This window comes from Trichoplusia ni, chromosome 2 (genome assembly GCF_003590095.1).
Source record: "Trichoplusia ni isolate ovarian cell line Hi5 chromosome 2, tn1, whole genome shotgun sequence".
Classification (NCBI taxonomy): domain Eukaryota; kingdom Metazoa; phylum Arthropoda; class Insecta; order Lepidoptera; family Noctuidae; genus Trichoplusia; species Trichoplusia ni.
This window is the reverse complement of record NC_039479.1, coordinates 15,324,186-15,339,358: the sequence shown is the minus strand read 5'-3', so window position 1 is coordinate 15,339,358 and position 15,173 is coordinate 15,324,186.

Sequence of the window (15,173 nt, the reverse complement as noted above, 5' to 3'; positions counted from 1 at the left end):
TGCCTCTACATTTGTTTGTTTTAAAATTAGAAAGGTACATTGCGAATAACTGACGTCTGGGATGTGTCCCGACGTAGCAGAACGTTTATAATTCTTAAGTTAAAAGTTCCTTACTTACTAGTGGCTTTTATAAAGGTAATTAATTTAATATAGCCAGTTAGTTTTTTGGTTATGAAACACATTTAAATATCTACCGTGACACCATAGGTCACTGTCATTAGATCTGTACGTTTGATTAACACATCTAGTTTCTTCTTTACAAATTGATCATTCGCGTCTCAACGTCTATGAAACTAAATAAACCATTGATGACAATCCTGCGTAAATTTCCTCTTTACATGTTTTTACTAAACATTGGAATTGTTGCTGATGCTGATGACTAAGGTAAAATGCCAACTTTATATTTTCCGTTCCAACATTTACCATCAAAACCAACTTTCCTTAGAATATAATGTTGCAAAACAACAAAACTTAACTGCGAGTTGCCTTGGATAGCCAACACTCTCAACCGCATTATGTACTAGCAGTTATATCTAATATATAAAATTCCCGTGTCACGATGTTAGTTACCGTACTCCTCCGAAACGGTTCGACTGATTTTTATGAAATTTTGTATACATATTAGGTAGGACTGAGAATAGAACAACATCTATTTTTCATACCTCAAAGTGACAAGGGTTGCCCACACTAAAATTTATTTTTTTATTTTTTGGACTATATTGTCTGTTTTCATTTTTTTATACTGTAGCATTAAAAAATAAATACAACTAGAAAAAAACATCGGCAAAACAACGTTTGCTGGGTCAGCTAGTAATATCTAGTATTACCATCTCTTTTTCATTCACGGGAAAACTTGGTCCTTTTTTGAAGACATATGCGGGGACATAGGTCCAATAAGCAGAGGCCTTGCCATATAGTATGTACGAGGGGCCTGCTCTATAAACAGGCATTGACGGCCCAAGGTAACTACCTATTACTAGAAATAAATTAAATACTATAAATTATTGCAAATTGGGAAAACAAAACTTCTAATGTGTTCTATTTGCATAGTTATGTTTAATGAATGCCTTTCCATCATAAACTATGGAATACGTCCCCTCTGTAGCCAGCCAGGTATGGTAAGAATGATATCGGAGTCCCCTTAATGAGTAAACCCCTGGGGCATTCCGTTGTGTCGCTACTCACTTACCGCTCGCCACAAACTGCCCTGCCAATATGGATATTCTTTCCTACCAAAAATAATTAACAAAATAACTTATTAATAGATCAATGTTGTAATTTGAAAGGTCAGTTTTATTTAGTACCGGTAATGCTTGAGCACCTACTTAATAGTTGTAAGAAGGGTAACGGTGCCATTACTGTGTTTTTCTACTTTTTCAGGCAAAGGCAAGACAAAACACTTCATCAATGTTGACCAATGCTGGAAAAACCTGAAAATCAACTCATAGGTAGTTTAAAACTATGTTTATAGATAGATTTGCTTGAATTAAGTTTATTTCTTTCTGAATTTCTGGATCAGCATTCTATAAATGCCAGTTTTATTCTAGCAAGAAATAAGAAATAATCGGATTAACGGCGACTTTTTTCATAAAACCGGACTCTACGGCCACGTGCGGCCGCCCCGGCCGCGGCTCGTTTGACTTGTTCACGCATTTAATTTAAATCTTATCTCATCTAGTGATGTAAAGCGGTAGTAGCCTTACCGGTACCTTATAATTCCCTAGCACTGATATAAATAATGCACTTAAATGTTTCAGCAACAGCATTAGACAAGATAGAGCCAAGAGGTTCTTACATCTGATAAGAACCTCTTGGCTCCATTTTGTGACCCTAAGATATTTATCGTTTTAATTTAGAGTACCTCTGTATTTTGTATATAAGTAGGGTTTTATCAAACTTTGCCAATGCACCTACTTATTGTTTTCTCTACATCCCCTTAAGGTTGACTGGTAAAGAATGCCTCACGCACTAAGTCCGACTTCGTATATATAGAAGAATTTTATATGTATAAGAAGTATAAATAAATAAATAAAATTTAATAATGAAAGCGAAAATTGTTATACTTACTGCATTATTTATTTAGAGTATGATTGCTACGTATATTGAAATCAATTTGAACATTTGAGTGTCAACTCTACATTTTTTTACTCTATAGTCTGTTTCTAAAGGATTTGTTTTGAACTAGTACTAAGAAAAACAGCCCTTACGAACACTATCGGCAAAGCATTCGTATTGTAGTCGTGTCATAATTTGTATGAAGAACGTATGGCGCGAACAGCGATTATAGTGCCTTCGATTTATAATTTGCAAGAAATAATTCTAGGTAACCATCTTACTTCTACTAGTACAGGTAAAGAAAACGGATAAATTTACGGTTACTGATGATAGCAATCACAAAATCGAGTATTTTTTTAAAATCGAACCTTTTGATACCTCTTCAGGTTCATTTATTAAATTACTACATTGTGAAAATATGTCGTGTTGGAGGTACTTCGATCGTAAAGAGTGCTCGAAATTCGCATTTTCCGAAAAAACTTGTTTTTAATTTGAACGACCATAAAAGCGTGTTGTCATACATAAAGCTACTCTAATTATAAAATATAGCTGTTCACTATCTGCCAGTGATTGGTTAAATTGGTATAGTAAGTCTGAAGTCCCAATGTGTCATGATTTATCAGTTAGGCGTTATCTGCACGGTCAGGTGTAATTGCGGTTATCTGTAAATAACTTTATTGTAAGCACTAGGGAGGCGTGGAAGTATGTTTTTAAGCCAGTAATTACTAAAATACGATAAATTATATATGTTATCAGAAAGAAATTACTCTTCTGAAAGTGTCCACATATTCATTTTGGGAAATGTTTACATACTGAGGTAGTACTTTTTCGTTAAAGGCAACTCCTACTATTCCACCTAGCTACGTCATTCACACGCATGATCAGAATGTAGGTTTTGTTATTTTTATATGGATTTAGCGAAGTGTGCATGTTTTGCTACGTGACTGTATTAACTACACGTACGTGTCAGTGACTTCATCGACACTATAAATATATCGGATTCTTTGCAATAATTTGTAGTGCTCAATATAACCGAGCTATTTACAAACAAGGTGACAATTTATTGACAGGACACTGTATGCTAATGAGAATTAATTGCAGTGAAATTGTGTTGCTCCTCGTGTCATGTACGATTAGTTTGATGAACTGCCTTTTGTAGGTTGTTAAACATTACTTTATTACTGTAGCACTTTGTTCACACGGAAACAGAATAGTCGATCTATGCAGTCGTGCTACATACATTCCAATATGCTTGTAATCCTTGAAAATTCAACAGATTTTGCACTTGTTATTGTTTTAACACAGTTCTGAATTATCATGTAAATATTTTGTTTCTTGAAAATGTTAAAAAATACTGCGGCTAGAGAAAGAGAAAAGTTATAATAATATTTCACCTTCCGGAGATCTACTTAACTGACAAAAGGAAGATAATATAAAATTGTTACAAAAATCGTTTTTCCGGGGTTTTGCCAATATTTCGCTTTTCATTAATTAACTATAACAAAAAGTCATTTATATAAATATCGATTACATACACGTTTTTTCCTTGTTAATATTATTTTCAGAAATTATAGGAATTTTAAGGTTTCAGTTTAAATTTATGCAAGTGCCTTTTAAGGATGTGAGTTTAATAATGGTTAGTTACCTACAACCTTTACATACAATTAATTTTAAGTGTAAACAATTTTCCTCATCCTGAAAACAAAACGTGTGATATTTATATCGACACAATAGCCGCTCGTGTAAAATGTTCGTAAGTGGGTGGAAGATCTGATAACTATGCTAATGTTATTTGCGTAAATATAATCTGTTCGTTATCATTCCTGTCTATTCCACAATTTAATTAGAGAAGACACGCTTGAAAGCTGTCATGCAGGCGCCTTCAGACGCGCCTACATGTTTGGGGGGATCCTATTTGTTTTCACTACGAATGTAGGCGCCACTAACAGATCGATGATGTTATTTATAGTATGACGATAGCCTTAAATAGTGTTCGACTGTTCATAAATAGAATTATCAATTCGATTCTAAATTCTGTATAACAGTAGATGGCATGATTTTTGAAAGTCCTTAGCGCGTCTGGCTGTGGGGTACGAAATTGGTGTACGTGATGCCCAGCGGCTAAAAATAGCCGTGTGTTCCTGTGGGGTCTTATGTCAATCACGTGACACGACAACGTTAACTTGAACCTTCATGACGATATGATATTATTATCAAATGCCCTAATTCCGTTGTACAAAATTTGGGCCAACTATAAATTATTTATAGAATGCCAGTAAAGTGTTCAGTATCTAACTAAAATGCATTTGATTGATCGCCACAATCTAGGACATGACAAGGCCAGATCGTGTTCGGTTCCAGCTAATAAACATCGTCTCATTAAGGGCAACCAAGTGATATTTATAGCTCGGAGCCGACTCGAAGCGCACCTTTCATATGCAGTTTTTTATTACGGATTTAATAAGCTTTTAAACACGCATCTCATCGATCAATATGATTGAAGTAATGTTCAGCTAACTTAGCATATTTACGTACGTCTTGTATAACATTTTAAACTTTCTAACATTCTAAGTTTAAATGGTAAATGTCGTAGATCCCAATGCAAGGTATCAACAAGCACGTGTTGGTCACGTGCTGAGGCTTCCTACAGTTCTTGAGATACACCGGAAGTATCCACAATCATTCAATTATTAACCATCAGCTAAACTAAATAATTAATGTACAGTAAATAATGAAATACGTACCGATAAGGAACCGCTCCAGATAGACACCAACCATTATGGAAAAATACATCTAAATTATTTTTATGTCAGACCATGTCGTATTGCGCAGATAAAATTTAATGATCTCGTGGTTAAGCAACTTTGCCGTGTCTGCGTCCTCGATGGCACTATTTATATAAAACAATTATGATCTTCAATCAGTCTTTATTGAATCTTCTGAATTCTGTAATAATTAAAGTTAATTTATAAACCACCCTAATAAGATAGCAGGTTAAAATAAAAATGTTGATTCTAATTCTTACTGATCGCAGATTTTTTTATACGATTATTATTTTTGATGATAAGAATGGTTCCAACCTTCTTATTAAATTGATTAGATCTTACAATAACAAACTAAGTTACTTTAAAATTCATATGTGTGAGGTTGTGTAGGAAAAGCTAGGAGAGAGTAATTCAGAAGAAAATGTTAATGATGGCCATTTCTTTTATGTGTTATCCAACCTGTTTGGTGCGACCTTGTTAGCGTGGCACAATCACCCGTATCGTATAGTGTGCTGTACCGTATAACTAGGCTTAATATAGTATGCACGCATATCAATATCTCGCTGCATTTCAGGTTTTACTCGACCAGCTGTCCGAACAGGACTTGGCTATTAGGTCACGTGAAAGGCGTACAAATTGATAAAAATCTATGCAAAGATCAATTTAGCTGATTTTGAAGGACTTATGAATTACATAATACTTGACGTTATCACGATTGTTCTGGAGTCGGAATTTTCCGAGAGCTCCTACATACTCAGGATCAAGTATCAGATTTTTCTACCTACCTTTTATAACGAGATTCGTGAGTCAATTGTTTTCATTGAGAAGAGCTGAACATGCACCGGTTGTTTTTGTACGACGAGTGACTCATACAATTTACACTGGCACGTTCATACTTTTGTTTTTGAGTTTGTATGTACGTACAAGTTCCAAAAAAGAGATTTCATTGGACTATAATTCTTTAATGTTTAATAGTAGGATATTAAATTGTATTTTCGTCGTACGAGATTACAATGACCGCAGTGTAAACTGTGGCTCACTTGATAAACCACACGTGTTAACCTAAAATGGATCGTCTGATATTTCATACTTTTTAATCGCCTTAAAATAATTTTGTGTGAAATTAATAGTTATCCTAATTAGGAGCCTTTTTTCTTTTGTAAACAATGAAATTGCAGGAATAAGTTTAATTAAAGCATGTTACGTGTACAATGTTTTGTTAACGTAAATAGCTGTAGAATCGTTAATGATAAAGTATAACATTAAAGATGATAACAAATGCTCATAATTCATTGTAAGGGATAGTGATGAACTTGGTCGCAACATTTAAACCAATTTAAAAGAGATCTCGGATCGGGCGGTATTTAACCTTATGTGTGCAAAGTGGACGAACTGTCAAGTGCAAATATATTTGTTCGTGTTTTTTATGTTTTATAAAGAACGTCATCAGCGAAATGTGGGTTAATAACAGGATATTTCAACTGCAGGACTGCCTGTTCCGGAAAGGCGATAAGGAGATATGAGATCTCAAGGATCACCGCATGTTTTAGGAGGCGACTGTAAGGTTTGGTTATTATTATACTTGCCTGATAACTAAACAGAAATAATCAAGCTGATACTTAAACGTATCATCACCATTTCCTTCACCGTCTCATTAAGATGCTATTCAAACTTGGGTGGTAGACCGATAACACTTCATTCGCAGATAACTATAAAACTGTCAAATACAATGAAACCTTACACAGTTCATCATTGATATATGTGTAACAGTAAAAAAATCGTAAACATTGATGTCTTCCTTCAGGTACTCCAACAAAGTTACAATGCGTACGTTACGAAACTTCAGTTGTTATGACTGGCTCACGATACAAATGTTATATTGTTTAGGCGCAAACGGGCTAATAAAACTTTACTTTTGAAGTATTCGCCGTACTCTGTTACATTTAAGTTTATGTTAGTGAGACGCCGAGACGGTAGTTTAAACAAGGTACGTGTTTACTACGACACCGTCTGAAGTGTCCCAGTGCACTTGTGGCACTTGTGGGCAGCACGGGCAATAAAATATTCATCAGTCACATGTCAGAGTGACCCACGTTCCTAAGAATTGTAACATCTATTTGTGTTGTTCAATTTTGTATCAGTCTATGCACTATGTTCATCACAGGTCTGCTTCTACGTCGGTCGTTAGTTAAGGAAAAGACAGGTTAAAATAAAAGAAGAAAAAAGTCTTGGTCTTCTGAACGATTCCCGTTTGACAGCTGCTCCACTATTTTTTTAATTGTTTATCCATAAAATTAACTTTTTGATTTTAAAAATATGCAATCAAATCCAATAAAAGTCTTCCCTAGTGTATTTGATATTGAAATAATGATTTTGACCTTTTATAGAGTTATTCATTCCATTAAATACTTTTTAAGTCAATTTATTAAGGTTTATTAAGGAGTTCGTGGTAGCGTGTATCGTGAATAATATTCGTAGGTCAGTACTAAGAATCCAGCTCAGACATTGCCTAACGCAGATTTAAATTAGCCCCGATACGTCTTTTGTATAATTTCAGACTAGTTTAGACTGGATTACCTGAGCTTGAAGACCTTCGTTCTGTTACTACGTGAAACATTTCCTAGCTATTTATTGGGGAAATTAAAGATTAGTATAATGTCATGGTGACCTTGCTAATCTATTTACGAATGTGTCCGCTCGAGGTTGTAGGTTCGATCCCAGTAAGGTACAAAGGCAAGTAAGAAAGCGTATTTTTTAAAGTTATTTATACTTTTATAATCATTCAAATTCAGTAAAGGAGGGTAGCACATTAATAGCGGAACCTAGAATCGCCAATCTGTAGTGAGCGAACGTGGTAATAAATTCAAGATTTATTTAATGCCGCTTTATTTTATTTAGGGCCGAAATTAAATAGCTGGTGTTAAAAAAATATGTTACTTTAGCTTCTTCTATTTAAAGTCTGGTCTAATAAACCACAAATACTTAAACGTATTTTATTACGTCACAACACGATAAGGTGCTCTGATTTACATCCATTTTATCTCTTCCTACTTCTTTGTAGAAGAAAACGACGATAAGACTGGTCGGATTATATGACGAATGATTAAACTTTTTCTTTGTTTTATTTGTATATTTGCGCCATACACGGTGTAGAGCGGCATCTCTTTTCTAATATTACTTTGAGTGGTGGCCCTGAAAATATTTGTATTTGTACCTATCAAGAAATAAAGATCGAAAATATAATTATTCATTAGCATATTGGACACTAAGTCGGTTATGTGCAGGTCGAAACTTGGGGTTCCGTACATGATGGTTGAAGAAAAATAAATAGTTTGGATGACATTCTAATTTGTGGAGTTATCGAAAACCGCAAATTTAATTGCCATTGTCTGATAAATTTTTCACCGCAACTATAATACTATAATAAGAATAGCGTCAACAGAAATATATAATCTCTGAACATTTTAAAAGCCTAGCTATCACGGTTCGAGGAGCTATAAGGATAAGTCTTATAATTTTCACACCTGACCCTGCTTTTTCCCTTACAGCCTAAGCTTTATACCTTACAGCGACTTAAAATGTACTAAAGTTGCCGCAGTTGACTATCAAAGAATTAGATAATTAATAATTATTTGCTGAACGCTTGTTCTGAGACTGTATGTCATGTGCATGTAATCTGAATATTTATGAAATCCCCTTCAAAACAAGGGTTAACTTAGTGCGGGTGTAGTAAAAAAAATCCATGTCAATTTTAACATCGGCGCCATAAATATTTATGGTCACTTTTCTTTGTTGTTTCGCGTCAGTTTATTGAGTACTTACTACAGTTACTAAGAACATAAGTCTAACGTGTTATAAATAGATCGGCTCGAGACGTGGGTCATGGGACTAGTCAGTTACTAGACAGTTAGCCATTGTAGAACGTAGTTCAGTATGTCAGTTAAGTCATTTCTTTTATAAACGGACATCATAAAATTAGTCTGTCGCATTGGAAGTAATAGGAATGGTCATTTTAAGTACTTTAGAATTAGATTCAATTGTTAAATTGCAATTTACGTAGAAGGATCAATATCGGGTTTTTTATTATCCTTTATATTGCTTTTTATTAATGATTGTTTTGACTTACTTGATTAGGTGTTCACTTTGATTGATGTTCGCAAAAAACACTTTTGACGGTTCAGACAAGTTAAGGTTTTTTCTCTTGTTTTAAACTTTTATTAATTAGTTTTGTTTGGTAACATTAAATAATTACTCACTATCAATTATTGGCATAGTTACTATATGCGTCATTGTTATAAGAAGACTTAGCTTGTTGCCATAGGTAGAATTATTAATAAAGTAATTTAATAGATTACATTATTATCATAATTAGTAGTTTCTATTATCAAGTAAACAAGTCAACCATCCCGTTTAGTGGGCCAGGTGAAAGGAGATTCTATTGCGAAAACTGGATAGTTCTATTTGTTGGTAAATGTTTTATCCAATCAAAACACCGCTTAAAAAAAAACTTATTATTTATTAATCTACCATTACAGGTTACTTAACCTAAGTAGCTAGGACTAAGAAAAAGGTCTAAGTATTTATGTGAACTGGGTTTCAAAGATTGAATTATTATGTGTATAGTTGCAGGTCTAAATTCCAGCAACTGTTTTAATATGTAATTTTCTGATAATTCTGATATGCATAGGCGATAATTTAGCCTGATACACATGCATAGCATAAATTATACCATCTGACATTATTAGGCAGATATAATTACTATAAAGCTTGTCATATTTTATTTCTCAATATAAATAAGCCGCCAAATTGCAAGTCCACTTTTTCAAATGCGGATATAATATGTGATGCTTGCTATTACTATTTTTAACATAATATTGATAAGTTATCCGTTAGTAACAATATTCACAGCATATATCAATGTTTCTACATCAAAAGGTCACGTAAACTCGAGGTAAACTCTTAATGATGTGTCAATCATAGACCGCAAACACTACGGCAGTATTAATTATAATGATACCAACAATATGAGATGTTGGTATGTAGCCTTTTTACCCACGTCAAGGCATGGTGACTGTTTACATGATAGGTGTGGCTGAATGTAATGATACCTTTGCCTAATAAAAACAAACTGACGTTTTGCGATTGTAGATTAGATGCAACCGTTTTTTGTGGAAGGAATATGTAAAACGTGATGCTCTACAAAATCTGTTTCTATAGTGTACTTCTTTAAAATTCTATTAAGAATGTCACATACGTCCTAATTTATAGTATGTTCACCGCCTGCTACAAATGTTAGGGACATGTTTAAAACAGACAGAGTAGGATCTTACACGTCTAATACATATATGTACTAATTCAAAAGGATCAAATAAAAGGGTGCGCAACCCATTGAAATATGGCTCTACGTTATACCCACCCCTAGTTAAAAATCCATTACTTACCTACTGGTCTCGCCTAGGAAACGACGATTCACCGTCATCCAATGTTTTAAATAAAAAAACGTAAGCTCAAGTATTAAAACTTCCACTTTAGTGTTTCACCTATGTACCTTCATTGCGCCACTACATTCTAAACTTTTATAGCTTTGCGCAATACATTGTCTTACTTTGTTTATAAAGGTTTCTCTAAACCGTATGCCTAAACCATAACAGTATTAAAGAAGGATCATTTACAACTTACCTAATCTCTGATACATTGCAGAAGGTCTATATTTTTGTCCCACGTTTACTTCATTAAACTTAATTTTCTCGGCGCTCAAAGTGGTAACGGTGTGTCTTTGAAGTGATTTAAATATTTGTGTCTTCTTGGTTTACTGTTTGCACGTGCTTTGTGGTACCGCGACCCGGTTTCGCTAACCACTACAAGTGGGGCCCTGTCGATATCCTGCGCCGCGCTGGGCCCTCACGTCTTCTCCATTAGACAATGCAACATGCTGGCCGATGGTACTTACATAATGCTTACGTCACCGTTATGGCTATCATACCTGTCGAGAAACATTAGGGTTTACCTTTGTAAATAATGTCCTGAAAATGCAAATAGAGCAAAAACCTTTTCGGTCTAGCCTATTTTTTTTGTCATTGCTTTTGTTATTAAGTTACAAGCTTATTGGCGCATGCAAGTAAGTGAATAAAATAAAACAAAGCTACTTCAAAGCAATGTAGTTAATTTATTTGAAAAATTTATTTCTTAAACCGGATTTTAGTCTGGAAATACATAGACGTAAGACAATAAATAATTGTTTGCACAATAATAGAAAATAATTATATGTTCTATTGTCACGTTTTTCTCATTGTGAATAGATGATAATGAGGTTAAGAAAATATGAGATCAAAAGTACTTAATTGGTCCTAATACCTACGCCAAGCCATACTGCCTCTGGGTCATTGGTTAGGCCATATGATATGTGACGTATGTACCTTCTGTCAGCCATATTGGATTTGGAACGTGGCAGCTTCCTCTATTACCATAGATATATTTAATCTATAACGTTACTTGTTACTAACAGGTTGTATTTTTGCTTGATAGATTTCAATTTCAATTCCAAAAGCAGGTTACACAAACGTTACAAATAACATTATGAATTATAGACGAAAAGATTTTCTCAAGGATTTTTTGTTAGCAAATGTTTTGTTAGCAAATTTAAAATTCGGGGTGGAAATCTTTGGGATGTTACATAGCGCATAAGTTTGATGAGGTAAAGATATTTCTGGAAAGATAAACAAAACGGTTAAGTAAGCGGATAATAAATCACGCCCGGAAAATATTTGCCGTTTAAAAACTGACACGACAACAGCCGAAGTAAAAAAATCTTTTAATGTCACGTAGCATTATCCAAAATATCCGTGCCACATAGCCAAGAGCTAGCACGGCTTGTGGTTGCGACTGCACAAGGTGATTGATTGACAAACTACGTTTCATGACCATCAATGTTATTACGAGTTCCTTCGTGATTTGGAAGGAACATTACCTGTGGTATGAAGGCCGAGAGTCTGAGGCCCAGTCGTACCAAGGGGTATCCTGTTGTCCAGGTTTGGTTGGACAGGCCTTAAAAAATACTGGTACTTATTAATTAATTATTTATAATTAGGAAAAGGCTGGGCTGATATGTCTGTGAAAGCACATTAGTATTAAAAGGAGATCCCATACGCACTTGGTCTGTCTTTGAAGTACTCACACAAGTGAAATAACGCCTTACTTTGCATGAGAATAAATAATTAAAAGTAGAGTAAGATAAGCATAAAAAACTACACGGTGATAATTTCCATGTAAAATATCTAATAACCTTTGGATCCGTGGGTCGAGTGTCACTTGTCTTATGCGATTTGCATATAAATAGCTATCCGATGTAATTGTTATTATAATTGTCTGGTCTTTATAATTTGATCAATAGTTATATGTAATCTCAAAGGCCATAGATCATATTAATCATCTGATAATATCGTGAACATGATTTATAGATACTGCAGAGACAATAGATTTATTCAAGTGAAGGTCATATTTTGTTTGTGTCTAGACCCTGATCATTGTTCTATTCTAAATTCAAGTCATTTTTAAACGCTGTCGTTCTTCGTTTTTTTTACCGTTCCAAGTTTAAAAATATAAATATTCTGCTTAAAATTGCCAATCATTTGCTATAATTATAATTTATAATAGATAAGCTCCTACTTGTTTCAAGTCGTCGTTCGGTTTTCCGCTTTCCAAATCCTACTTTACAGATAAACAATTTTGATAGGTAGGCTAAGTAGGCAATAGAAGTTCGTAATACACCTGTCGTTACCGGATTTTACGTCACAGGTGTTTATTAAAGTATCTTTTATAAACTAATAGGGGGCAGAGATTAATCTCATTACAGCGGATGGGTTCTCGTGTCGGTTAAACAGCTTTGCGTAAGCTGCGCGTTAAGAGATGTACAGACATAAACTTTTGACAAGGAAAAATATGCATTAAAAATGTAGAGTATTAGCTAATTTAACGGTCTGCCTCTACGTGTACGATTTCTGGATAGGCTAACTTACTCGTATCTACTCAGTAGAATTGTAAGTTAACTCTAAGGACAGATATATTCTCTATTTTTTTCTCGTGCTACCATGTGGGAACCCCAACAAAATAACTAAGTTTTGTTAAAAATAAAACTTTAAGACCTATCTATCCTAATTTTATGGCAAAGAAGAATCATCGAGCTGAAATATTTTTTTGGTGTTTGCTTTTTTACCAATATATACCAACGTTCATAGTTTTAATCCTCATTGGTGTGAACACAGCTTACACTCAGCAGTCAGAGCGACGTAACAGCGTGAATGTCGCGCGACGCCGTCACCGATCTCCGATCAGTTTTAATCTTGTCTCGAGGGGACCAGAGGTCAGAGCTTCAGCTTTCACGAGAAAATGTAAACAAAAGAATCACCGTTAGATAGGTTTTATGATAAAATTAATAGTAACACGCGGCGTATCGCTTTGACCTTAATACAATCAGTAATTTTCCAACAGGGACTCATGTATTCTCATGCAGTTTATACCAAATTGTAGAAAACGTGTCTTTGTTATCTATCTGAACAATCTGACTGCTTTGATAGATATTTAACCTTCAGTTACCAATGTAGGAAAAGCGTATACTTACGTGTAAAAAACATCTCATCCTTTGTGTGTTCAAGTAGATCATACATATTTAAGGTAAAATACGGCGCAATGAATATTTATTTTAGAAAATTTCATCTATCTAAAATAATAAACTTATCGCAAGTATCCTTTATTACTGCTTTAGTTTTTGAAGAGAATAATAATTTCAACTGTTCTCTATATTGTAAAGAACAAGATAAAATTGTGAATTTTAGTTCAGCGGAAATTAGTGCAAGCACTTAGGAAGCGGTGCAGTGTGGGCGAAACTGGGTGCTGTCCAATTTAATTAGACTTTCAAAAAGTGCTACTTAGTAGCCTAATTTGAATAAATGACTTTTGATTTTGATTTGAGTCCTGAAAATGATTATGTAACTAAATGGTGTTTTCCAATAAGTTGTTGGGTTTTACCCGATTAAAGTACAATATATAGTCGCCATGATAAATCATTATTTTAATCAATTAAGATGATTAATTATCTTATTTGTTATTATTGTATGTTTTTCTTTTATTCTTGTTGCTAGGAAAATATACTTTATTGCATATTAATATCGGCTGCGGCTACGACCGAGCTAATCCGTCTTAATTGGATGATATAAAACATTGTTACTTTTTCTAATTAGAGAGATTTTTGACTTTCAACATAAGTAGATTATTTTAAAACAATATCATTTTCGGTATTGCCCGTCTAAACTGTCTGTATTGTGAAAAGCAATATTTGATGTGACTTGCTGTTGCCATCTGATCATGGTGGCAACCTTATTCTAATAACCATTTTTTTTTTGTTTAGGCGGGGGAATCCTCATGGACACCCACTCCCTCGGGGGAGGAAATGGGTAGTGTCAGACTTTTACTGACTAAACCTGAACCGCCGTGCTACGTCATCCGCGTTTTTGTGTCGGTGTATGGCAATGCGTTGCAATCCTTCATACATTATTCTAATAACCCTGCTTCTGTCAGCTAGTTGTACAATACTATAGAAGAGTTATCTCGATCTCTAAAGCTGTTGGTTGATGATGGATATTTTAATTAACATCATTGACTGTCATGATTCAGAGTCCGACTGATTTTTCTTATAACTCTAGAAATGCTTTGTGAATGTTCAGTCAAGTGATGTTGATCTGTATGGTCCATATTTTATTTCAACATCATTCAACACTCTTCTGAAATATTTATTATTCTGTACCTAAAGCTGTTAGATGAAACATTCCTTGTAATTTAATAACACAATTTATTTATCAATTAATTTGACCTATATTCATAACCCCAAATAGCTGGTCATTTGTTTTAAAACAAACAAAGGATATCTAGGGGTCATAACTCCCACTGAAGAGCAAATTATTTCCGGGGGCGAATGTTTTCTAGAAATTAAAAAGATCAGCATTCTGCAATTTGTTTAACTTGAAGCTGAGTGGTACCAAAGTGTTCCCTTATTCTTTGATTTATCTCGGCGAAAATCAAATAGAAATGCTCTGAAGAATGATTGCTCGGTATTGGGTTCGTCGTGAGATGTAATTTGGGTGAAGACAAATCTCGAAACGCTTACCTAACCACGCACTCAGCGCGGCGATGTGGAAAACCAAATAAATCTGCAAAAAAATGTAGAGAAATAGTAAAAATAAAGATTGTAAGTATTCAATGATTTGGTATTTGTACTTGAATGCTGACAAAGGTCGGAACATACTTTATAGTTTAAGTATATTTATGTTCAAAAATAGCTACTACGATGGCCAACCAATA